This window comes from Canis lupus, chromosome 28 (genome assembly GCF_011100685.1).
Source record: "Canis lupus familiaris isolate Mischka breed German Shepherd chromosome 28, alternate assembly UU_Cfam_GSD_1.0, whole genome shotgun sequence".
Lineage (NCBI taxonomy): Eukaryota > Metazoa > Chordata > Mammalia > Carnivora > Canidae > Canis > Canis lupus.
In genome coordinates, this window is record NC_049249.1 from 13327055 (window position 1) to 13336965 (window position 9911).

Below are 9911 nucleotides of genomic sequence, written 5' to 3' on the forward strand. Positions count from 1 at the left end.
TTTTGTGCTTTGTGTTTTTACTTTCTAGGTAGTATCTTTTGAAGCACAGCTTTTAAATTTTTGATGATGTCCAATTTACTTTTTTTTATTACTTATACTTTTGATGTCAAATCTATGAAATCATCACCTGATTCAAGGTCCCAAGGATTTACATTTAACTTTTCTTTTAAGAGTTTTATAGTTTTAGCTCTTACATTTAGGTCTTTGATCATTTTTGATTTAATCTTTGTCCATGGTGTGAGGTATCTCCATAATTTTAAGAGCGTAAACAGGTCCTGAGAGCAAAATGTTTGAGATTCAGTGATTTACTTCTTTGAGCCTCAGTTTCGCATCTTTAAAATGGTGACTATATTTGACTTACCATCTCCTAATGCAACTATGTCAAAGGAAATGATAGAAATGATTGGACATGATAAGCACTCTTCAAATATAAGCCATCATTACTGCCAACATTTATGTTGTCTGTCAACCTGTTGAAAATCCTTGAGCCCTTCTTAATCTCTTCCTGTCACAGCACTTTGCTCATACTAGACACATAGCAGATCCTCAGTAAATATTTGTTGGTGAACAGACTGATATAGCATAAACAATCTTGCCTGTGTTCTCAGGGAGGTAGAAAGAGAAGAATTTACTTTTTTGGCAGTCACTCCTCAGCCACTTCCTGCTATCAACTGGTTAAGCTTGCAGTTAACTTATAGTCGTTTTCACTTGAACTGTTATGCTAAATCTTCTATATGTTATATTTATGAAATTTAGTTTTTTGAAAAGAACTATGGGACTTTAAAATTATTTCTGGTAAGTTTCATTTATTTGCTAATCCTAAATTTGGAACCTATTGAGAGCATTTTGAATCCTAATTCTTTCTTCTGAGATATTAAATATCTGTTCTAGCTTTAATTGAAGATAGAATAAGCACTCCTCCCCTCAAATAAGAGGGATGTCTAGGTCAGAGCCAAGGACAGCATAAAATGTTTTGTCTTCTTTTCAATTAATCTAAAATGAGACTTTCTTCTCTCTTGAGTACTGTGCAATGAATGGATGAGCCCACCTGATCTACCACATTCACTCCATCCTCCAACCAGTTCCCTTATTTATGTCATAGACTGGCCTTAGACTCAGAGCCAATAGAATAGTCAGTGATGAGAAAGGAAAAATAAAATATTTGAGAATTTTGTAGATTAAGGGTAATATTCTGTACAAAAATTAACTATTGCTGATAGGACCTGTCTTTTTTTTCTTTTGGATATTAGTTTCTATTGGTTGAGCAGATTATACTGTAATCGGCTTTATTTAATTTATTTTTTAAAATTTTATTTAAATTCAATTACTTAACATTCAATGTATTACTGATTTCAGAGGTAGAGGTCAGTGATTCATCAGTCTTATATAATAGTGCTCATAACATCACGTGCCCTCCTTAATGTCTATCACTCAATTACCCCATCCCTCCACCCACCTCCCCTCCAGGAACCCTCAGTTTGTTTCCTATGATTGAGAGTCTTTTATGGTTTGTCTCTCTTTCTGAATTTTTCCTCTCTTCCTGTCTTTTATCCATGGTGAAGGCAACACAGTGAGGTGAAAAGGTAACAAAAATAGTTACCCACGTGTTGAAGAGTTATCAGGTGTGGGTGTTTGCCAAAAGCAGACAGACCCTGAGGCCATTCTTGACTCTAAAGGAGGAGATCTTAGAGAAAGAAGGAGAAGGTACATTTAGAATCAAGGGTTTTGAAATCAAGACACTCAGTGAAATGTAAGGAATGAAATGCATGAGGAGAGACAATCTAGTTTTGATGTTTGTAACTTTAGTAGAAAACCTTTAAATTGCCTAGAGTTGTACACCAATAATAGATTAAAAATGACCCAGGGCTCCTAACAAGATCCTGAGACAACAGATCCCAGACTCAACCAGTGTCTCCCTTTCTTCTCTTCGTGCCCTGGTTTAGGTGTTGAGGTGTGGCAGTTTTGGGGAGAGGTTGGTGAGATATAAGATAAGGCAATAATCGTGATTGTAGATGTGGTGGTGTAGGGGGGAATGTCCCAATGGGCTTTGTTCACTTGAAAAGTCTCTATACTATAGTCTCTTTACATTTTGTTTTTATTTTTTTTTTGTTTTTATTTTATATGTAAGTTACACGTATACATAGTTTAAAGGGTCAAATCATTTTATAAGGCTTATTTTGAAAATAGCAATACCCCATCCACTTCTCTTTACCATGCTTATAAGGCTACTTATGGATTTAACTTTTTTATACATTATTTAGTGACTCCCACCATGGAAGATGAGACTTTCACCTTCTTCACAACCACTGCTACTCCCACCACCACTGCCACTCCCACCACCACCACATACTACTCGTTCACATAGGTATGTGCATGCTTCACTTTTCCTGTCCTCCCAGTACAGTTGTGTTTTAATTTTTGATTGTATCAATATTCAGTGTTGATATTACCATGACTGTGTAAATACTGTTCATACATGAGCCACATAATACATCCATGATGATTTCTCTCCTGCACGCTTTTTTTCTCTGAACCTAATGTTTGCCTATTTTTTTTCTTTTAGTTTTTCTAGGCACTTATCATTAATTCAATCCAAACTCCCTACCAGTGGTCTATATCTGTTATTACATTTGGTTACATTGGGAATTCTATCAATCTCATCTTCTAAAAGAGATATCTCCTGGAACCTTCTCACCAGCTCCACCCTGGACTGGCTGCTCTCCAAGCCTGCTGCCTAGCTTTCATTTGGCCAGTTCTCTTCAGCATCTTTCTAGAGTCTCTTTTCTTCTCTTCTACTTTGGATTTCCTGCTCCTGGATCCTTTGTGTTTCTCTTTCTTGGTTTCTTTTGATCTTGGAGAAGCCCCTGCTCTAATAGTCTCATGGAAAAGATTGTTCTTAAGATATTCCCTTTGTCTTCCATTTTCCAAAATGTCGTGATAATATGCCTTTGTATGGATCCATTTTCATTCAGTATCAAGGCCTTGGAGGACTCTTTCAATCTAGAAATGCTTGTCCTTCCATTCTGAGAATTTTTAAAAATTATTTCCTCCCTTTTCATCCCCCTCTTTCTGTCTCAGCTCCAGAATTGATCCTCCATTTTTAAAAAAACTTTCTCTTTTATTTTCCATGTCTTTTTCTTTTGCTTGGTTTTCTAGGAGGTTTCCTCAATTTCATCTTACAAACCTTGTATTGAGTTTTTAAGATCTGCTATCATACTTTAATTGGCAAAAGTTCTTTTGGATTTTCCTTTTTATTGCATCTTATCTTGTTCCATGGATGGAATGGTTTCTTTTTTACCTTTGAGATTATTAATGATAGTTTGAGGGAATATTTTTCTTCTCACTGCATAGTCTCTTGTCCTCTGAGTTTTTTGTTCCTGTTTTCTTGTTTTGGCAAATCTGTTTCTGCAGATAACTGATGACCCTTGGCTGTCTATTCATGTATCTAGTAAGGCACCAAAAAGACAATCAGAGGCTCTGAGCATGTGATAGGGCACATTCGAAGCAAGCAGATCTTTGTGTTCCTGACTAGACTGTTTCTTTGTGTCATTCCAATACTATATCATAATTTTTTTTTTCTGTAGGCTGTCAGAATCTGCAAAGAAGCTTCTCTCAGTCTCCTGCTTGAATATTTCAGCCTGGCTGCCAGCATTTTAGAAGCTGAAAGAAGAGAAGAGACTGAGGAATGTAAGCTTCAGTGTATATTCTACTTAACCGTCACTTTTAAAATATAATACTGTGTAGTTTCTGTCTCCTAGTTAGATCTGGACTGATACAGCACTCTGCCCTTAGAAGGATCTGGTGTTCCCCAGTCAAGAGATTCTTGATTACAATCCTACCAGTGAATAAAGCTCCAGTGTTTTGCCTGGAGTCTGGGGAATCTCGTCACAACAGAACAATTACCCTGACCTTAGCCATACCTTTACATCATTCCTTGCCCACTCCCCAATTCCAAAGGTAGCTGGTACCACCAAATCTTGACTCATTTTGGATTCTTCAGTGTAAATCACATTGCTTCTTGGGTATCCCCACTGCCTGCTTAAGCTTTAGCTTTCTGGGTTCTACTAAGGCAGTTAATCCCTCAACTGCCTGTTTTCCAGTTTCCAAAGTCTTGTCATGATCCTTTTTCCCATTTTGACCTTCTGGGATTATGCCTTAGAAAAAAAAATCCCCTTCCTGTTGATTTACTAGGGTTTGGAAAGGGAGCAAAGGCATGTGTTCAAAACTTCTTCCTTGTCTTGAAACTCTGCTGCAGCTTCTCAGAACCTATTTATTGGGTGCCTCATATAGATTAGGTACTTTTTAAACACTTGGGATACATCAATGAACAAAACAGAATATCCCTGAACTTGTGGAATTTGTATTCTACTGTGTGTGTGGAGGGAGAGATAATAAAAATTAAACCTAAATATATATATTACATAATAGGTATTATATAGGTAAACTAAAATGTGCAGGAAGCAATGGAGAATTAAAAGTAATGGACAGGGGAACAGACTGAAGAATTTAGAGTGATCAAGGTAGGTGGCACTGAGAAAGTATAATTTGAGCAAAGGCTTAAGGGAATTACAGTCATAAATATGTATATTCCTTTTTTTAAAATTTTTATTTATTTATGATAGTCACAGAGAGAGAGAGAGAGAGAGAGGCAGAGACAGAGGGAGAAGCAGGCTCCATGCACCGGGAGCCCGACGTGGGATTCGATCCCGGGTCTCCAGGATCGTGCCCTGGGCCAAAGGCAGGCACCAAACTGCTGCACCACCCAGGGATCCCCTAAATATGTATATTCCTAATAGGATGTGTTTCTACATATTTTCCACAAGTTTTACCCTCTCTTTATTCTTAGGCTGAAGGTAGACTGATGTCTTCTCTTTATTTTGCACCCTCACTGCACCTGGCATATAATTTTGCAAAGGATGTAACATCACTGTCTTCCTAAGTGCCTGGAGAGACATTTGAACCTAGGGGCTGACTTGCCATATTCCTTTAGTTAAGACACTATCGAAATCTCAGTATCTTCATTGTATGTGGAATAATAATAAACTGCTGGATCTCCTTCTCTTCCTGGAAGCTAGTATCTGCAAGCTTCTAAGATTAGTAAAGGAAACATACAATGAAAATAGAGGTATTATAATAACATTTTATTTTATTTTATTATATAATAACATTTTAAGTGATGAACAAATGACAGCCCACGTTTTTTGTTTGTTTGTTTGTTTGTTTTTCTTTTGGCAGGGAGAAAATATTCAACTTATCCTGGACATTAGATTAGATTTACGTCAGGGTACATTGAGGTAAGTTTGACCTTACCATTCCCATTCACCCATCCTCAAGCCTCAACCCACTTTTTTACAGGATGACTTCACAATCAAATGGCCAAGTAATGTTCTTCTGTTAAGAGTCACAATACAAGGAAATCTTAAGTGAATATTTACATGCCTGGCACTATGCTGGTGCTGTTGATACTCATATGCCTGATGAGACATAAGTTATTAGCCCTATTTTCTTTTCTCTTCTTTTATTTTTTTTTAAGTAGGCTCCATACCCAGCATGGAGCCCAACTTGGGGCTTGAACTCACAACCCTGAGATCGAGACCTGAGCTGAGATCAGGAGTCGGGCACTTAACTAAGCCACCTACACACCCCCAAGTCCTATTTTCGAATAAGGACTTTGAATCTCAGGAGATAAAATAACTTGTCTAAAGTCACACTGCTAATAAGTGGCATAACCAGAAATCAACTCATGTCAGTGATTTCTGAGCACAAGCCCTTTTTGCACACGACATTGTCTTCTTAGGACAGACTCCCAGAATTGCATTTTAGAACATTTTATGATTCATCAAATGCAGATACTAAATTGAAGAATTTTTGAAATGTGAGCAAACTAAGCTTACAAAAATAAACCAAATGCTACTTTATTTAGTAGGTGTTTTAATATGGGTTCTCCAGAGAAAGAACCAATGGAATATCCATCTTTCTCCTCTCTCTCTCTCTCTCTCTCTCTCTCTCTCTCTCAATAGATAGATTTACTATAAGGAATTGGCTCACATGATTATGGAGGCTGAATAGTCAAGATCTACAAAAGTCAAGACCTGCAGTAAAGAAACTAGAGACCCAGGAGAGCTGATGGTATACTTCCAGAGTCCAAAGAAGGGAAGACCCATGTCCCAGCTTGAAGACAGTCAGGAAAAAAAAAAAGACTTCTTTCTTACTCAGCCTTCTATTCTATTCAGGCTTTCAGCAGATTGGATGGAGGCCCACCCACACTGGAGAGAGCATTCTTTCTTACTCAGTGTACTGAGTCGAATGTTAATCTCACTCAAAAAAATCTTCACAGAGACATCCAGAATAATGTTTAACCATATATCTGGGTGCCCTGTGACCCAACCAAGTTGACACAAAATTAGCTATCACAGTAGGTAATAAATTTAGAAAATTTGTTTCTCTAAGATAAACTATGGGAAAAGAAATAGACATGGTTTTTTTAATACATGGTGTAAATACTTTATTTGTTGCATTGATGTATCTGTTGAATATTGTGTGTTTTTTACATACATTTTTAAATGGTTTGGAAAAATTCATTGGCAAAAGCATAAATATCTCTTCAGAGCATGTGGGATGAGGTTGGGGGGCTGAGGGTAATCCTGATTTCTTCCCGTCATTTTGAGTGCTGTCAAAATAGTATTTTCAACTCCAATGATTTTCATTTTACCCTCTAATACACTAAAACAAATAATATAATTTCAACTTAGAGCCTCCAAGTCCAGGTTCCTTACATTCCTCATTTTCAAATCAATTTAATTAAATTTGTCTTTCCTATTGGTCTAACATGCAAGTGCTACATGAATTATGAATATACAAAATCTGCCCCAATAGAGTCAAGGCCCTTATAAAAACTCCCTGGATTACATCTCCTTCCCTACCTTCCTGAATTTAATATTCATTCTTCCCAAGCATTAAAAAGAATGCTGTTTTACAGTATTTTAATCTTTATATAAAAGACAACATAGCAATTCTCCTGCAGCCTTGGGTTCTTTTTCTCCATTCAATACTAAATTTATCATATTCACCCATATTGATATACCTGTAATAATTCACTATATGTAACTGATATTAATATAATACAACTAATGTTATTCATTATTGATCTATAGTTAACTATCTATAGTTATCCATTCTCCTCCTGATGGACATTGATTTGATTCCAACTTTTAGCAATGAACATTCTATATCTGTCTCATTGTGTAAATGAGCAAAAGTTTCTCTAGAATTAGAATTTCTGGGTCACAAAATATGAGCATCTTTCATTTTATTAGATGTTGATAAATTGGTTCCCCCAAAATGGTTGTACCAATGTATAGCCTCAGCAGCAGCACAGAAGAGTTTCCACTGCTCCACTTAACTCACCAACACTTGATAGTGTTGGACCCATTTTCCAACTTAACTTTTGTAGCTTTAACTCCCACTGCTCTCCTTCATGCATCTTTGATTTCAGCCAAATTGTAGCGTTCACTCACTCACTCACTCACTGTTCATATCCCTGAATGTATTCTGTAATTTATTTCCCTTCTCCCTCCAATAATTACTGAGTAGGTATCCTGTGTCAGAAACCCTGCTAAATGATAGGAAAACAAACGTGAAAAGACATGGTTCCTGCCCTAAGGAACTTTACAGTTTCCTGGAGACTTGTAAACAACAATTAGAATATAATTGTCACAATGAAAGTTGGTACAAATTACAGTATGCAATAAGGCAGAATGAGCACACAAATCTACCTTTGTTTGGGGCAGGGGAGGGAAGAGGGACAGAGAGATAGAGGAGAAGGGGGAGGAGATAGTTTGGCCACGTTTTTACCAAGGCCTATGTCTTCCCAGAAGATCTCATCCGGTACCTGGCCAGCTCAAAAGTCAGCTCCCTACAAAATGTCCCAAACATTACATCGTCTTGCAGTGTAGATATTTGTATATGTATTGCTTATCTCCTCTGCTACATTATAAACTCATTCGCAGATGTTATTGACCTCTTAGGAATCTATGTATCTCCCATACAGACTAGACTATTGCTGACACACACTGTGTATTCAGTAAATGCTTGCTGAGTGAAAGACTGAAACAAAGGAGTAGAGGCTACATCATTTGGCTCCCATTTGCACAGATACTTGACCCTTCAAACATTTTAGGTAATTGCTAAATCAGACTACTTATTGCTATTGTCAAAGGAAGACTTCAAAACAACCAAACAAACAAATTCTTTTTAAGGTCATCTGCCCTATTCCATGGTGCAAAAAACATGTTATGTAACATTATACAATCTGGCCAACCAAGAGGGCTTTCTCTAGTCTTCTGTTTCTTGCTTCCTTAATAAACTCTACATTCTCCTTTCAAAAGATTTTGCCAACACTAATTCATTACCACTGTACCCATCAGCAGAATGAAAAATATTTGCATATCTCTTTGGTATAGCAAGGGAAAAGAGGTCAGAAGCAATTCAGGACTTGGAAGCTATTGGCTTTTATATTCTCTGTATTAGGAGTCTCCTTCTTTCTTTTCCAAACTGCGCCCCCACTTTGAAATAGAGAATTTGACTGTGCTCCAGGATTTTGTGAGAAATATATCCTGGCTATTATCCAACAGATCTGTATGAAATATTTCTCCCCAGAGCTTTTATACATGTCTTCTTAATGATACTATCTGTATAGATAAACCAGAAAGCTATGAAAACATAGGTGAAAATATTTGTGAATAGGTGTAAAATTATATAGTCCTCTATGTTAAAAACCAACCAGCAGAGCAATGTACAGAATTGTCTTATCACAGTATATTATACACCTGAAACTAACACATTGTATGTTAATTATACTGTAATGAAATTTAAAAACAACAACAACAACAACAACAAAAACTAACCTGCAACCTTCTGAGATTTTAGGTTGGCAGAGTGACCCCAAAGAGCAAACATCAAAGTTCCTTAGATTCTTTTGCCACCTGAGCCACGCTTGTCACTTGGACATATCTGTGGAAGCCAGGTTTGGAATCAAAATCTACTATCAGGTCTACATTTATTTATTTATTTATTTATTTATTTATTTATTTATTTATGATAGTCACAGAGAGAGAGAGAGAGAGAGGCAGAGACACAGGCAGAGGGAGAAGCAGGCTCCATGCACCGAGAGCCCAATGTGGGATTCGATCCCAGGTCTCCAGGATCGCACCCTGGGCCAAAGGCAGGCACTAAACTGCTGCGCCACCCAGGGATCCCCAGGTCTACCTTTATAAAGAATTGCAATGGGAAATCTTTCATTAAGGAAGATAAAAGGCAAGTGCTTGCATATCATAGTAAGAATCTTTAGATTTCCTTCATGAGGGAAATGCCTTTTGAATCTTGTCTTAGGAGACAAGATAGGCGATTCGGGGGGCAGGGGGAGGATTCTTTTCATGAAGACATTTTCAATAACAATCACAATACTTTTTATTTTCTTAAAACATTTTATAGAAAAGGCTATTTTTTTGGGATCCCTGGGTGGCGCAGTGGTTTAGCGCCTGCCTTTGGCCCAGGGCGCGATCCTGGAGACCCGGGATCGAATCCCACGTCAGGCTCCCGGTGCATGGAGCCTGCTTCTCCCTCTGCCTGTGTCTCTGCCTCTCTCTCTCTCTCTCTGTGACTATCATAAATAAATAAAAAATTAAAAAAAAAAAAAAAAAAAAAAAAGAAAAGGCTATTTTTGCAATGATTTAGTTACCACAAGAATCAGGAAGAAACATACAGGAATCCACTGGTTTCACTCTGGTAATGGAGGACCAGTATACACGATCTATGAAAGTTTCCAAACTTCAAGATGAGTATAATCTTTCTTTTTCTTTTTTTTATGGTGAAAAAATTTATATTTAGATTTATCACCAGCTGGACTCAGT

At 37.2% G+C, this 9911-nt stretch overlaps 1 long non-coding RNA gene across 1 annotated transcript; it reads left to right on the forward strand.

Annotated features, from left to right (window-relative positions):
* The first annotated feature begins 2793 nt into the window (after positions 1–2793).
* Positions 2794–6830, forward strand: LOC111093080. Its single transcript, XR_005380267.1, has 3 exons — positions 2794–3687; positions 5236–5294; positions 6021–6830. It is a non-coding gene; the product is annotated as an uncharacterized LOC111093080 (long non-coding RNA).
* Positions 6831–9911: the final 3081 nt, after the last annotated feature.